Genomic DNA, 14,827 nt, shown 5'->3' with positions numbered 1-14,827 from the left:
TAAATTAAGGGGCTCTCAATCAAAAATATGAGAGCAGGAATAGCAGTTATTTATTAGGGAAGAAAATAAAATAAACAATACAGTAAACTAAAAAACACTGACAGAGTCAGAACACAACCTGACACCCTGTTGGTCAGGGTGTTGGTAGCAGTCCCATTGGAATGGTGGCTGCAGTCCTCCTGGAGTGTCAAGTGTGGTTCTGTTGGAGCAGGGATCCTGTAGAAAGGATCTGAAGATCCAGTGGAAGAGGCAGCTGCTTCTCTGGGGAATCCAGTGAAGAAGCCATGCTGGTATTCCAGAATCTCCAGACTATATCCAGTTAGGAATGTTTGACTCTCCCCCATGGGTGGAGCATCTCACAATGGGATGCTGTAGTTCTTATCAGTCATGCAGTGACATTCAACAGCCTGTTATCAGCAGATGTCTCCCTGAGGGAGGAGTGGTTTGGAGGAGATAAGGAAAACTGCCCAATTAACAGAAGATAACTGCCACACAGATGGCAAATAGAACACAATTCGCTTGGCAATCCAAGACACTGTGGCTCTCACCAGGCAGGTGAGAGAGGAAAGGTGGTTGCCTCAGGGTCAGGAACTACCTTTTAAAGAGGACTTTCTCTGTGTGGTCATCAATTCTGATGTCTCAATTACTCCAGGAGTGTGTTGTTTCTCATTTGAGACATCTGTTAGACTAGATGAATCATCAGCAGATATGTCTGTTTCTTTCTATTACATTTAAAGGTAAATCTGTTTGGACTTCAATATTCAATAGCAGGGGTTTTTTGTTGCTAAGACCTTGATTGATTTATGAGTTAGCTGGTGATCTGAAGAATGAAAAGTGTAACTAAAACTGAGCTAAACATGGCAATCAGTTTTTAAATACTGTAAAGTCAAGTCTGTTTTGCCCATGACAATCACTGCTGAGTGATTTCTATCCATGAGCCTTTTGTTGCATTTTCTCTCCCCTGTCCGGCTGAGGAGGGCAGTGACAGAGCAGCTTGAGTGGGTAGCTGCCATCCAACCAGGGTCAGTCAAACACACACTATAAAGTAACCCAGTAATGCTGGATCTCTTATTTGAGTAATTTATCAATCAGGATATCAATTGTTTACTCTTTTTTCTCAAATATGTACAGGCACATTACATTAGAAATAAAATCGGGTCCTGTTTTCATGTGTAGTTCGTGGCAGGGAGATTGGAGAAGGAGAAGGAGAAGAGGGAGATGGACATTTTATGCTGTTTCATTTTCTTCCATATTTACAGCACCCTCAATTGCAGAGATTAATCTTGAAATTGTCAAAGTTTTTGTTTTTCCAAAGGCAAAATGGACCATTAAAATGCACATTTAGAATAAATGAGCCAAGTTGCCTGCAGACCTACTGTGGACTTTAAAAATGATTAGTTTTGCTGGTGTTCTAAGCACTGACTTTCAGTTTATTGAAATGCTAATGAAATTTTGATTATAATATAAAATATAATTTTTTCCTCTATAACATTATTAATGCCATTCCAGAGACTAATGTTGCAACCAGAATGCTTCGTTTTTCATTAATCCTCCAGTTCAGGGCTGAATTTACTTATAAATCTTCCCCTTTATCTAGTTTATGTCTCACAGCTCCACCAAGTTTAAATTGTATCTAAAATTTTATGACAGCAGAAGTATATTACTGCAATTAAAATACCAATGAAGTAACCTGTAGCAGCATTTTCATTATTTTTTGTGCCACTCTGCAAGACACAGGACTAAAGTGAGCATGGGCCCTTCTATGATTTAACTGTGCACAGGGAGAATACAGCCACAGTGTTTGAAGAGAAAGATCTGATAGCATTAATCAATGCAAATAGAACAAAAGCAGAACACATACTGAATTCCATTAATCATGAAATTAATTTTCACAGTGCCCTTTTCCCCTTTCCTGCCTCGGTTAGGCCATGTAATGAGGATTAGTTTTGTTACCGCGTCTGTATTGCCTCTAGTTCTGCTCTCACTATCAGCATCAAGTTCCTGCCAGTCATTCTTTAAGGAGCCTAACTACTCTTTGCCATCTATTTTTCTCTCTTACTCTCACTAGGCCAAGGAAATGTGGATAAAAGTGTGTTTTATTCCGGAAAATTGAACTTTTTGTCAGAGAAGGATGACATTCTTCCCTGCGCTGTGTGCTTAATTTGGATGCACATTGTGGCTTTCAGAATTGTTACCTGCTATAAATCCTGCTGTGGAGTTGGCAATGTCAGTTCAGGTTGATAAAGGTTTTAGCTGTCTTACATATCCTCAGAGTAAGCTTGGGGGAAAAGTGTTACATTTTTCTTGATATGTTTCAGTGTTTTCTTCTCTAGAGAGATCTGACTTACTTTTCTCTAACTTTTTTACTTTGTCTCTTATTGTAGGGAAAATTGCTTGAAAACCCAAATCTATGTGGGAGATGAGAAGAACTGTGTGAGTCATGATTTGATTACCAAGACTTCTGCATATCAACACAATGATTTACCAAACTCCTTGACTTCTTCTTCTGTGGGGGGAGTCTTTTACCAGGCATTGATACTTGATTGTTCCCCACTCCAACCTTTTTGATCAAAAACTAACTTGAGATGTACGTGCACATACCTAAATGTCCTGATGAGTTCCATCTGTTCTAGAGCTAGTCAAGCTCACTGTCATGTCAGTAAAATTTGGGTAGTGAAATACAAATAATATTTTTACAGAATGAGATGTAGTTTTTCAATATCCAGTGTATCCACAATCTATCTCGAATTCTGAATTTAAGCTTTTTCCTGTGTGTATTAACGACATAAATATTACCCAGATATCACTCATTTGCATGTGGGAGGCAATAGGAAGGTAAAGGATATTTGATGGAGTGATATCCATTGCCTGTCTTCAAAGTCAGACACTGGAAAGTAAAGAATTAAGAGCATATGTTCTTCAGTTAGATTGAATCTTAATATTTTAACTTTTAAACTCCTGGTGCATAGGGCTTTTCACCTAAACCTGGCAAGCTGCAATTCATGATGATGCAAAATTCTACCAGGATTTTTATTTTTAGTAACAGAAAGAGTAATTTTTTGTTAACTTTAACTTGATTTTTTTTCTTTTTTTTTCAGAGGTTTTTCTTTATGAAAACTAATAAGTGGCCCCACTGGTGCACCAAATTTGTCCTAGATCACTCAAGATTCTGATTTACGTTTATATGAAGGTATTGAAACTCCCACTGAGAGAATAAAGAGTCACTTTGCTGCTACCAACTGTAGGATATTATTTACGTTGTTGTTATCTGGGAGAACGAGCATATTTCCAAGATTAAATGCTGAGATGTGGAGTTATTGCAGAAGGCATTACTAACTTTATTTTTAAATATAAATCTTTCATTCTGTGTGAGGTGAATTACTGCACAGCTTTTAATGTTAATTTATTTCAAAGTGTCTTGAATGCAAGTGAGCATTCTTTGGTATTTTTCCTTTCTATTCTTTATTCCTCTGTTCTGGTTCTGTGCTGTATTCTCAATACTGACTTCTGTCTTGCTTACAGAAGCTTTTGTTCAGCAACTGCATTTCATGGGACTTCAAGGGTTATCTGCAACTGGGCTCACAGATGTTTGTCCTGGTGACCCAAATAGCCAAGGGATATATGGGAATGGAAGAAAAAAAATCCTGTCTTGGTTTGTAGCGTAGTGATGGACCTGCTTCATATTTCCAGCACAGCCTTGCAGCTGCTTTGTGCTCCATGAACAGGGTTTAGGATCCTGAAGGAACTAAGTAAGCCTCTGCTTAGTCCCTCAGCTTTTTATGGCCTCTCTATTCTGTGACTGTATTCAGAAAACAAACCTGCCACTGGCATTTCCTGCTCATGAACAAAATGCCTGATTATGTATCTGTAACACACATACGACTTTCCTCTCTCCTTGCTAGTCCTGTCCTAAAGCATTGTCCTTAGGACCATCTGAACTACCGAGGTTTCCCCATGCAAATGTGATTCTAGAGAATATATAACTGTGTCCTTAGAATTATTCTCCATGGTTTTGCTACAGCAATAGTTGCACTAGTATTGAAACCAGAGAAGAAACCTGCAAGAAAAATTAGGAAAGAAAGCAGATAAAAGGACTAATCAGGGTGGCCAATTAGATGCCGGATAACCTAATTTTGGAGATTCTCAAAATCATAATTTCATGAAGTGGGAAAAAAAGGTGAAACAATCTGATGGATTGTTGAAGTTTGAGGAAAAAACCCCAAAGTGGTAGATGCTTAATAACCCACCTAAAGTCTATTAACTCAGAATGATCAACAGTTTATTTCCAGGTTTGCTTGAGTTATATTAAAAGCCAGGTAGGTAAGATGAATTCTGAGGAGACAAAATAAATATCATGTGGCCTTTAATTTTGAGGGATGAAGTAGAAGAAATCCACACTAAACTCAGCAACTCCTCCCAGACAACAGAAAGCACATGAGTAGACAAACAGATCAAAGGAATAGAATTGCTTTCCATGGCTTCTTCTAATATGCTAAGCATGGACACTACAGAACTTTATGGAGTTCTTCTCTCAATTAAAGCTCAAATAGTAGACTGTCAGCACCACATCATTTTATGACATATTGCTGTTGCTGTTTTACATGGATAGATTTCTGTCAGTAAGGTAATTCCAAGAGCACTTTCTGCTATGCCACTAGCGAGAGTGTCAGTGTTCTGTCAGCAGTGTAACTGCAGGAATGGCACACACTTGTTAATTCTGGCAGCACTGCATGTGCTGGTAAAATCTTGCTTGTCTGCCCAGGGAGATGGTGGAGTCACCATCCCTGGATGTGCTTAAAAAAAGATTGGATGTGGCACTCTGTGCCATGGCTTAGATGAGGTGCTAGGGCATGGGTTGGACTCTGTGATCTTAAAGGTATCATCCAACCTATTGATTCTGTGATTCTGTGATTCTGTGATCTGAAACAGATATCATCCCATCTGGTTCCCCCACTTAAGCAGGGATGGTATAAGACAGTTCTTTAATGACAGACTTTTAATAAAGAATTTAGAGCCTTCAACTGAGTGTGAGCTGCTTAGATATTCTTTTTTTGGAGGCAGTAACAGATGTGCAATGAAATAGTATGTTTCATTCTTTCTGGTCAATCTGTGCACAAAACATCCCTCTGCAATCTTTTTTCAGAGATGCAATGATGGGAACACCCTCATCATTTTAATCCCCAATCTCTTTGCAGCATGAAAAAGGATGATTTAAAAAATATAGTGAAGAGCCATCATAAGAAATATCTGCAGGGAAACATATTCTCTTACACAAGCTGCCTCTCAGGTCCTTTGCTGTGCAACAGATTGTGCCACTCATCTGAGAAACCAACACACAATGGCACCCTGGGTGATTATGAGACCCATGTTACCAGCTTCTCATTGTTTCAATGCCTGTTCATTGCCAACACTTTTGACAATGAAATATACCAATTCACTAAGTTTCTTATCATACTCTTCTCAGAAATGGAAAGGAATAATATCTTCAGTTTGAGGCAAACTGGCTTTCTGTTAGTGCTTTCATTTCCTTACTAGGAAGATTTAAATGCTGTACTTAAGAATGAGCTTGTGGAGCTGCATCTGTGCTGCCCCTTGTGGAAGCAGACTAGCGATATATGGTATTTATTCATACTTTGTAATTAGAGGGTTATGTGAATTATTGCAGGGTCCCTCCTCCCAGTGAGAGAGAAAGGAAGCTGCTGTAGGTCACGTTCTCTCTGCCCCAGTGGGGCTGAGCATGTATTCCCTGCTGGTGCCTTTGCACACGCTCACACACTCACACATGGCCGGGCACAGAGCAGCACAGAGAGAGGGGTCAGCAGCCGCACAAACACCCACAGCACTCACTCTGACATGAAGATCAGAGATGGCCTCACCTGTTGCTTCTTCCAGGACAGCTGGGATTGGAGTCAGGGTGTATACACACCCTCACTCTGGATGCACAAACACACATCTTGGATCCTAACCCACATTTGAAATCCATCCAATATCTCTGGCCCATTCCCACACACAGACTGCAGCCTTAGGTATTTCCCTGTATGGATCTCCTCCTACCTAACGCTGATCTAATCCAAAGTCCAAGAGCAACTTTCACCCAGAGGCTAAGGGGGTTACCCAAACAGAAAATAATTAGAATGTGTTTAACACAAAGTTACAACAGGCTGTGGCAATCAATAATCTGATTTACCAGGCTTATGCCTACTTTTCCTTCTTATTCCACTTTTTTCTTGCTGACCCAGCTTGATCCGTCTGTTTCCCTACTTTTATTCCTTCCTCTAAATGTTTCACATGTTCTTATAGTCCCTGTGTAGACAACCCTTAGCTTTACACCATCTTCAAATTCTCTTTTCTCCCTCAAAACTCTCTTCTGCCTGCATCTCAAAATAAGTATTGTACCCCTTTGGAAAATCATCCCCCTTGCTTTGTATGGTATTCCAGGAGGAAAATATTTCCTTTAGTTGTCTTGGCAGGTGGGAAAAGGGATAATGATCTAATTTTTTGTCTTAGACAATATTAAGATACCTGATTTGTTGTGCTCCCTATTCACGTTCCAGCTTCCTTGCTGGATGCCTTGGCCTTCTGTGCTCCTTGGATGCTTGCTGAGTCTTTGTTTCCACTGTGTTCAGCTTTTTAAACATAAGAGCAGGTGGTTTCATCTGTCATCACAAAAATATATTTAAATATAAAATATATAAGTTTTATTAGAGGGAACAAAAGCTGTTATTCATCTGAGGAATGTTCTTTTTACCATTTTTATGCACAATTTTCCAAGAACTCTGTGCCTTAAAATGTTGAAGACATTTTGAAAATCTAGTCCATGTGAAAGTGTTTGTCAATGTAGAAACATGTTCTGATAATCACAGCTTTCATTTGCAGTCTCCAAAATCTTCAGAAATTGTAAAGCTCATGCATTTTCAATTTTTAGTTTAATTCATGTTAATTTTATTTATCAGTACAATTTCCTATATTATTAAGTTTTTTTATAATTAAAATGAACATTAAATGCATCTATGTCTGTAAAATACTTATATCTCCCTTGTATCAAGCAAGATAGAATAATAGAATAAAAATTAATTGCTTCAAAAAGTTAAAAAAATAAATTTTTTTCATGCCCCTTCTAAAATTTTTCATAAGTCTGATGCAATACAATAAAAATGCAAGACTGTGACTGAATAATTTCAACATGAAAGGGTGGAATAATGTATGAATTTAGACAGTCACGCATAAGATAGTGGCACAAATGACTGCCATATATCAAAACAGTCTTCTCATGACTGCTGTACATCCTCTTGAAGCTCTCTTTTCTTTACACACTAATTATGCAATAACAGCAAACTTTGGTTACTATGGAAAGGCAATCTTATTTTATCTTACAAGCCTGACAAATCAATCAACTTGTTTTTAAGAGTCTTAATTCAAAAATCCTTCAGCGCTTCTCTTTTTTAATTTATGCAGTGCTTCAGGATTCAGAGACAGAAAAAAAGACTGCAGTGCAATCCCCAGTGAATAACTGATATGCTCACATGCATTTAGGTCAATGAATGCTTTTTAGAATTTATACTGGTGTAAAAAATATTGACTAAATTTAGCTGAATCATCACTTCATTCACTATTGCTTTTTATTTTTACATCAGACATAAATGAACATAGGCATTTTAAATGCGGCTTTCTTCTTTTCATAGATGTATCTTTTGAATTTCTTGCTTAATATTTTTGTCTGATGTATCTGTTTTAGCTTTCACTGGATAAGTACAGTCTTTAGAGGCCAAGGGGAAAAAGCCCCAAAGGGTTATTTTTCTTAAATATTTTTCTTAAAAAGAAAAGGTATCATCTGCAAGGTGATATATGAATACTGCCCTTTACACTTATGTTCAGTGTCAGACTTTAATGGCAGAATTCAGTTCAAAATTAAAATGTCTAAACTTAGTTGAAGGCAGTTATGTCTTCTGACAAGACATAGAAAATTTTGTGGTCAGACTGCATTAATTTGTTCTTGGTATCTTGAACTGTATGAAAATAATGGAATTCAAAATATTTGGGGCTCACCATCAAATTAGTGTTTGGGAAACTAGGTTCACAACATTATCTTGAATTTTTCAGCTGTCATTTTTTACCCCCATATCCATAATTTAGATTCACAAAACCATTTTCAGCTACCATTCAATTCTAGAAGCAGCAGAAGCTCTCCAGTTTCCAGAATTTTACATAGAAGTCACATAAGCTATTTTCTCTTGATGTGATCATCAGCTTCATGCCCACCTCTTCAAAGTTAAAAACATCAGTATATTTTCTGCCCAAATCTGCTGACAGACTCAGTGAAGAAAGATTCTTAGAGCTTCCACACCTAACAGTCTCTGCATACATTACTGAAATGAAGATAATATATTTTTTCCAATACACTCAGTGATTAAAAGAATGTCAGAGGCGCTGCTTCATTTCTGTCTGGGACTACTGGGACTCAGACCCCCATCTCACCTTTCCGAAAGAAGATGAATCTCTGCTTCCTCCTGCAACATTAGAGAAGATGCTTAAATCCTCGTACTGTAGTTGCTAAAACTCTTTTGAATCCCGTTTAAATTGTTCCCTATTTTCACTGCTGGAAATTGTTTCTCTTCCTGGATGACTCTCCCCTTAGAGTTTCTGTGAATTAGGGAGGTTTTGCAGTAGTCATTATTGCACAGCATAAATATACCTTCTTGTATCAGCCCACAGTTTTGTTTTGTAGGTAGATAAATTAAATAGCTCAGTTTGTTTCAGCATTCTTATGTCCAAGAAATGAAACACTGAAAAAGCCATTTAGCACCATGTTGCCTCCCCAGAGCAGTGCAACGTTATTCCCTATTGAGCTCCTCACAGTATATTTCCAGCAATTAACTATATGTTCTTTTGTTATACTTGTAAAATTGGTTCATTCCAATATGCCTAACTATCCTTTCATGAAAAATATTCTGAATAGTATTTATATATCTAGAACTGAAGGATTAAAACCAAATGAATGTACTAATTTAAATTCTCATGCTAGTTAAGGAAAAAAAACAAAAAACACTGCTAATGAACTACATATATTTCTGTGCATATCTTGGAAGTACGCCTGTGGTTTTATACAAAGGATGCAAAGGAACATTTTTCCAAATGAAACTAGTTTAAATTCTTCATAGATCAATTATTTATATAGCTTGAGTTTGGCCTGTAATCCTTTTCAGCTTTTTTTCCCCTCTTGCAACACAAAGCATGGTAGAATTAAAATAAAATAAAAAAAAAAGCATGAGCAACTGCTGTATTCAGAAGCAGTTTCTCAAGCCAAAAAGAAGTTTTCATCTGTGTCATAATGTAAAACAGGAAGTGTTTAAATCACAAAGTTCATGAATGACAGATTGGTGACCTTTGCAATATACCAATGGTTCCACATTTGTTAAATTAAGACTAAATTACTTAAATATTTCTCAAACAAATCAGAAGGGGATTAGTGTAACATGTAAAGTATTTATAATTCTCTTTAATCAGCATGCAAGAAATAGACAAATTGCTCCATTTGAGAAAATATATTCAATGACTGGTAAAACTCATTCTGGAAAAGAGCATGTTGACTGATGGGATGGAGGGGAAATATTGGTTATCTGTTTTCAACAGCCATCACTCCCATAATAGTTCTTAAAATTCAGAAGGGAAATGAATAATGTTTTGACCCTTCCTTGTCACAAATGTACATAGAAAGAGAATTAAGTGTTTCACATGGCTCCTGACTTGAATATATATTGCAAATACAGTTGTATTTATAAAGGCACGTGGAGATTGAAAAGATTCCTCTTATAAGCTTAGCACTTGATTTATGAGAGTTTAAACATTCCAAAAAAAGATAGCTCGTTTAGATCCATATAAATTCAGTCGGAAGGGATGGACTGATATCACAGAAAATCTCAATAGAGAGCTTGATTCAGCCACCACTGAAATATGTCTGAATGCCTCAGCTACACTGGGTCTTAATTACAGCTGGGTTTGTCTTTGTTAATGAAAAACAAATATAGAAAAGCTATACATGAAATTAAACCAAAACCGGTTAGTTTTATGAAATAAAGATATAATAGAATAATTTTGGTTGGAAAAAGGCCTATAAGATCAGTGAGTCCAACAGTTTACCTATCACTGCCACATATACCACTAAACCATGTCCCCTGGTGCCACATAGAACCATGAAATTGTTAAGGTTGGAAAACATCTTTAAGGTCATCAAGTCCAACTGTCAATCCGGTATCACCACCATGTTCACCATTTAACCATGTCCCTAAGTGCCAGATGAACACATTTTTGAGCACTTCCAGGGACCAAGACTCAACTCAACCCAATTTCTCTGGGTAGGCTGTTCCAATGCTTCACCACCCTTGGAATTAAGAAATATTTCCAAAAATCTAATTGAAACCTCATCTGGTGCAATATGTGGCCATTTCATCTCATCCTGTCACTCGTTATGTGGGAGAAGAGACTGACCCTTATCTCACTACAATCTCTCTTCCTGGTTAAGCAGGACCTACTTTGTTGGCCTTAGTTCTTATCCACAAACACTCAACTCTATTCTTCAACACCATTAAGCTCTAGCTGATGAAAACACTCCCTAATTCTCTCCCACAATTCCTTTCACCTCTTTTGAAGAGTTCATAGCCATCCATAGCAGCACTCCAATTGCTCAAGCTAAGATCCAATTTTACATTGTTATGGAATTTAGTTGCCTAAAGATAGGTATTCAGTAGGATTTAACCTCACAGAATTCTGAAGGATTTCCCCAGGCACCTCTAGTGCACCCTTGTCTGGCAGGAGTGATGCATACACTCATTAGATACCTATCTTAAAGCAAATTAAATGAACCCCTAGGGTAAGAATAATTTAATATACCTCTGGAAATTTAAATATAAGACAACTAGTCTAACCTGGTCATCTAGACAGTAATTGGTAGTAAACAGGTAGATCAGGTGATAGACTCATGTCATATGAAGATAAGTATTTTAGATGTGTGAGAAGAATTCCCTTTCTCCAAGGGCTATTAAGGGAACTAAAATCCCTAAATTAGACAAAATTTAGATAGTTATTTTTAGGTGAGATCAATCACTCCCTGAGAGACCAATAAATGGGTAAGCTATTCTAATCTACTACTGTAATTAATTTTAATTAAATCGCTGTATTCCCTAGTCTGGATCTGGCACTCTCACTGCTGTGGCCTGGTTTGGTTCCTGGTCAGGGAAGCAGTCCTTTGTGGAGACCAACGTGTGTGGGGCATGAGGAACATGCAATGAGATTCTCCATATTCTACATCTGTCTTGGAAATTCAGTCCCTTCTCACCAACATTTACACTCTATTGTCCCTTTGCAGATTAATAAATTCTCATCAACTACTATTCTCTGTTCCTTAACAGATAGATACTATTCCCCCCTTCCATGGGCTTCCACTACTCTCCTAGATATTTATAAGGCTTGGAATCTACCTGTCAAGGCAGGAGATCAGCACAGCATGTTCAAGTGTTGGGTGCAAACCCCAGCTTGGCTTGAGTTCACTTGCCCAGTTCCTTGAAAGCTCACTCTGCATCTATTCAAGTTGTTCCTGCTATGTTATTTTCTACAACATGGCACCCACATCACAGACTATTTTTCCCCCAAGCTTAAATTTCTTAGAGGCACAAACTGGATCTCCCAGTCCTTCTGCATTAGTCACCAAATACACACAGGTCCTTGAGAAAAGACACAGTGTCTAATGATAAACCAGTATTTAACAATCAGCTAGGTGTGTTGTTATTTTTCTTATCTTCCTATTTTCCATTGTCTGTTTCTTTGTCTTGTAAAATTGCCATTTGGAAGACAAACTGATCATTCCCTCTTTTCATGTTTGTGCTTCATCCCTCCTTGGTAGATGACTTGCAGGCAAGAGCAATTTACAATAAAGGAACTAAATATCAGTTTTCATGCTTCAGCAGTTTCTATTCCACATTCTAAAGCAAACTATATCAAGATGAATCACAGAATTATAAATTCACAGAACATGCTGAGTTAGAAGGGAACCATCAGGATCACCAAGTCCAACCCCTGGCCCTGTGCAGACACCCCAAGAGTCACCATGTGCCTGAGAGCCTTGTCCAAATGCTTTTTGGACTCTGTCAGGTTTGGTGCTGTAACAGCTTCCCTTGGGAGCCTGTGCCCAACTACCCTTTGGGGGAAGAACATTTTTTAATATCCAGCCTTCCAACCTAAACCTACCCTGGCTCATCTCCCTGCCATTTTCTTGAGTCCTGTGCCTGGTCAGGAGAGTGAAGAGATCGGGGTTTGCCCCTCCCTTCTGCTTGTGAGGATGTTCAAGGCTGCAGTGAGGTCACCCCCAGTGTTCTCCAGGCTGAACAGACCAAATGCCCTCAGCTGCTCCTCATACAGCTTCCCCTCAAGGTCCTTCACCATCCTTGTGAGCCTCATTTGGACACTCTATAATGACTTAATGTCTTTTTTAAATTATGGTTGCCAAAACTGCCCCAGGTCCTCAAGGAAACAGCCTTGAGGGGGACATGGCCTTATGTTATGAGACTGGGACTTGAACAATTCTGTGACATTGTGTGGACTGTCCCTACTGAAGTGGGCCTCATAATTATAATTTTGTTTGTTTGTTTGTTTGTTTTTGTTCCTGAATCCTGAGGCCTAGGATAATAACCCAAAAAATGCCATCCCAACCAACATTCTTCTGTGTTTGGGAAATAATCATTAATACTGTTAAAACTTTGCTGAAGACATACTGTCATAATTTAGTTGGTCTTTCCCATCATTAGTTCATGCTTTTCTCTGTTGTCCTCAGTGGCTGATTTGGGACTGGAATAAATGGAACCAGCTTTTAGCATTCTGTTTTCTCACCAGTGAATGCCATTGATCCAAATTTGTCACCAGCACAAGGCAAAAAAAGCTATTTTGCTATTCTTTTGTGCAATTCTCAGTGTTTGATGAAGTTATGTATTTGTACTTCAGTCCTTGCTGCCATATTTTGTTTATTGCCATATTTTAAAAACTTCAGACTTAAGAAAGAAAATCTACATTCTGTTATTTCTCCCTTTCAGGAGAATTCCATTCCATTTCAGTTCAATGATGACACAAAGGTAGAGATAATTTGAATAATTAAACTGACCGGAACAAAGATTTATTTGCTAATAGCTTGTTAACTTTATTTCAGGTTTATCAGTAATTGTCATTCATATCCTCTAATACTTCTTCCTGCGAACTTTGCTCCAGCATCTGTTTTGGCTTAGCTTCTCTAATAGGAACAGTTGGGGTTTTGTTTCTTTATTCTTTTTAAATTTGAAACCTTTCAAGTTTGGTCATTGGAGATGGCCAGTCTTCTTCCTTTTTAGGATTTTGTGTATATACTGCATAATAGCAACTAAGGGAGGAGGTATACTGTCTACAACTCTTTGGCCTTTTATTGCCACTCCAAATCCCACAAATTCTCTGCTTCTGTGAGTCAGTCTGACACTGGTCTCAGCAGCAAGACTCCACTTGTCACTACTGCTCATCTTCTATTTCAAGCCAGGGTAAATTTATGTGGAAAATGTTTTTATGCCATCCATGGAATAACACATACAACCTGTGAGCACTCTGCTGTTGTTTATATTAATAAAAAACTCTGTACTTCTCTAGCTGCCCACTGTCCTGCCATAAAATGTTTTACTGAGTACCATCAAAGCATCAAAGTACAGCTAATGATGACTGGCAATTTACTCCCAAGCTTTCTGTATGATACAAAATAAATAATCTCCCCATTTTGAAACTTCATACTTTTAACTTCTATTTCTTATCTTTGGATTATTCCACTGTAGATAATGATCTGTCAGCAAAGTTCTGCTGTGACAACAATTGCAGTTTGGCAAGTATATTACTTCTGCACTTAGACATTTAAAACCACTGTAGTTGCCATTTTGTCTTCCTTTCTAACATTGTTTCAGAAATTGTGTATACAGTGATATTTTGGTTATCTTTAGAAATCTGTTGTGCTTATTCATAGGAGATTAATTCAGCTTCTGAGTAGGATTTGCAGTTACCTTTGTAATGCATCATTCTTTGCAGATAAATCAATCTGGGAAGCAATGGGAAAAATATCCTGATCTTTTAAGGATCCTTTGACAAAAGTGTAAGCATAGTGTCCTATTCCTTGAAAAAAGTGTAAGCATACTGTCCTATTCGTTTTGGTGGCAATGGTAATTTGCTTTGCCAGTTATGAAGGTTTTTGATGTTTCTGTTACATTTAATATTAACTTTGTAGGTTGCATCATTTGCTTCATTAATTTGGTGACATCATTTTCCCTCACTATCATATTTGCTCTTTGTACACTGATTCTATTCTTCCATTTTTTGTCTCCTTAGTAATTTTTCACATGCCTGAGTTATGTTTTCCAGAAGTCTTATTTTGTAGGTTTTCAAAATTTTCTGTTTAATATTTGTCTAATGGCATGGTAATCCTACATTACCTTTTTTCTTGCTAATATCATGGCAGTTTAAATTTTTAAAATTTTTCTTCCTGGGGCATATGGTGTAATTATGATGTCTGCTATCAAAAATGGCAACTGTATTTCACACACTTCATGTAACTAGGTATCTTTTGACTGTCAGATCCATCTTCTCCAGTCTAAGTGGGTTCCTTATTTACCACCTTTCGGTTGGGTTGCCCATTTTACATTTTGCTGAGCACATTTATGACAGTCCCTGCTAGAATGATTATATCATTTTTGTAATATAAATAAGCATTTTATAAAACCGTCATGTGTAAAGAAGTTAATTATTGTATTTTATGGGATCTTTGTATTATTCAGAG

The sequence above is a fragment of the Zonotrichia albicollis genome, chromosome 3 (genome assembly GCF_047830755.1).
Source record: "Zonotrichia albicollis isolate bZonAlb1 chromosome 3, bZonAlb1.hap1, whole genome shotgun sequence".
NCBI classification, from domain to species: domain Eukaryota; kingdom Metazoa; phylum Chordata; class Aves; order Passeriformes; family Passerellidae; genus Zonotrichia; species Zonotrichia albicollis.
The sequence above is the reverse complement of the archived record's forward strand: the minus strand, read 5'-3'. Positions refer to the sequence as shown.